This window comes from Salvelinus sp. IW2-2015, linkage group LG31, assembly GCF_002910315.2.
Source record: "Salvelinus sp. IW2-2015 linkage group LG31, ASM291031v2, whole genome shotgun sequence".
Taxonomy (NCBI): domain Eukaryota; kingdom Metazoa; phylum Chordata; class Actinopteri; order Salmoniformes; family Salmonidae; genus Salvelinus; species Salvelinus sp. IW2-2015.
The window spans coordinates 20905885-20908865 of NC_036870.1; positions in this window are offsets into that span (position 1 = coordinate 20905885).

The window sequence follows — 2981 nt, forward strand, 5'->3', positions numbered from 1 at the left end:
TCTATGGAGATTGCATGGCGGTGTGCTCGATTTTATACACCTGTCAGCAACGGGTGTGGCAGAAATAGCCAAAACCACTAATTTGAAGGGGTGTCCACATACTTTTGTATATATAGTGTATGTTAAGTAGTACTCTGTTGTGGTCAAGGAGTTTTACTTTTGTAATTAAATATTTAAAATTGTTGTTTGTTGTAGCTTATTGTCTAATATGACAACAAAAACGCTACCAATGGAACAATAGGTGCTTAGTTGAAAAATAAATAAATTGTAAGCTCATGAAATATTATTCAATATTCTTCAAAAATCAAAGGGCATACATTGGCTTAAATTGCATTTGAACAGCATTAGGTTTTATTTCCCTAGGCTTTAGATCAGCGGGCTAACATAGTCTTGTCATGCAAAAGACACTTGAGCACACACACACACACAGTACATCCACTGCAACTATCATGCAGATTTGAGTTGCACCAGAGGCAATTTAAATTAAACCGTCCTAGCAATTTTTTCCCCTTACAGCCCTTGTGTTACTTTATCGAACACATCCAACCTTTAAATATACACCTCCCATCTCATCAAATTCCCCAACATGGATACCAAGACCCTCACGTTCTACCCCCATATGTACATTTTCTCCAAACTGGCAACCCTGCTTTTTCAGCACTGCGCACAACTATCCAGTTTACTGCCTGACGGAAAATCCCCAGTCCCGTTACTTATTCATAAGCGAGAAGACATCACCAATTAACTGCAATATCTGGACAGAAACGAAACATATGAATAGCTTTTAAAAGTTGAATCTTGTTTGAGGAGGGAAGTATGCTCCATGCCAGGGCAAGCTAAGTAACAACCCCTCCATCACTTTATCTGAATGTGGAAACTGCGGTAATATCACTGCTGCTGAGGGCTATTTCATAGAGATGGTCAGATTGTGGTAGGTCCATCCCATAGGTATATCCCTAAAGTAATAATTTTACAGTTGATCATTTGTTCACTTACTGGTAAAGGATATTAAACCATATCCTCATTTTAAAAGGAAATATATGGAAGTTCGAGGTTTTAATACATTTGATCCTTATTGCAGCTTGGATGAAAATAATCATACTTATATTTTCTCAAAGTAAAATGACCTGCACATGAAGAATATATAAGATATTGTTGATGGGGTCCAGATTTGGGCGAGCATCTCAAACCTTGATCAACCTACACGGCTCGCCAGCGACAATTGCTGGTCAGGGTGAGGATTACACACACACACGAACAAATTCCACTGTAGAGAAAATCAGAGCACATTTACTATGTTACTTTTATTTATGTTATATTTATTTATTCATTATTTATTTTCTTCAACATAAAACTCCTGTTAGACCATCTGTCAAAGAGAGGCTGTTAGTATCACTGCCATGTAGTGAGTTCAGCAGGGTTGGGATCAATTCCATTTTTGAAAAGGAATTGACTCCAACCCTGGAGGTCAGTCAGCTTCACAACTCAGCACCAGCAGCATCTGAGTCAAACACCCATATTATATACGATACACCTCTGTCTGTCTGAGACTTTACACACTGACAGGCCTCATCCCAAACCCACCACTGGCCCCTAGCCCTGACCCCTTATCCCCGGGAACACCGGGGATAAGAACGGTCATGGTAGGTAACATAGCAGTAACATAGCTATACCTTGCCCTCAAATTGATCTCTAGCACTGACCTTCTTCCATTAGCCCCAGACCTCAAGGCCCACTTCTTAACTCTCCCTTGAACATCTGAAAATACAGTGTAATTAACAGTAACCTTGCCCTCGATCTCCATCCTGTAGACTGTGTGAAGTATCTGCCATGTTGCTTGTTTCCACTGCTCCAGATGTATTTATTTTTTAAGACGCATGATCGTCACTTAGGCTCAAACCTCTCGCTTTCATTTCTTTGAGGGGGACTCAGGAGTTGCTCAGTGGTCAAGGGGCTAGTGGTCAGCATGGAACCAGGCCTGTGTGTTCCACAGTCACACAGTGCACAAGAGGCCCTGAGTACACATGTTCCAGTGATGTAGCATACAAAAACAACTTGATGTCATCAGATGCTGTGCTTCTGATAGAGACAGTCCATTTCTGTCCAACAGTAACAGTTTGCTTTCATTATTTTCAAAAGGAGAGATACACAGATCTAATCTCCCTCTCTGGATAGACAAGCATGGACAATTACAATAAGCACTGGAAAAAAGAGATAAAATAAAAATGTGTTACTGGCCAACTCCAATCCGAAGGGGAGTTGCCATATTGTAATTCTTTTTTTGCCATCATTGCAAAACATTCTCTTTACAAACAAAAACTGAGTCTCAAATGGCAAGTTCTCAGAAAAAACATCAAATGTTCAGTTTTGTACTGGTTTTCCGTTTGCACCTGGATGGGCGGGGTTTAGTGGTGTCCCCTCCGTAGATACGAGTCTCAGAGAGCTATCCCAGCATCCTCTCTGCTCATACCCAGAATCACTACACTTGCCAGAATCCTCCTTTTGGCGTTCACAGGCTGGGTGTCCATTAGTCGAAGCAGGTTGACTTACAGCACGGTCACACAGAGTGTGATTGGTTGAGATGAAGTCCACCCAGAGTGATGCGTTGTCCAGAGGTGTGGTGAGAAGGGCAAGACGGTTAAAACTTGGCAGATAGAAATGTAACGTATGGAGTTGACATGATTACCAATGCTCGTTGTCACGTCTGTACTCCTATGTGCACGTTCTGTACCATTGCACCTTCCTGAATAACACTGTCCACCATTTTGTGGGTTGTAGACTTCTGCCTCTTTAGGATCATCCCCGCTCATCCTCTAGTCCAAGTGTTGAAGAGGAGGGGTCTGGAAGGGGAGGGTAATGTTGGAGAGGAGGGGTCTGGAAGGGGAGGGTAATGTTGGAGAGGAGGGTTCTGGAAGGGAAGGATAGTGTTGGAGAGGAGGGGTCTGGAAGGGGAGGGTAATGTTGGAGAGGAGGGGTCTGGA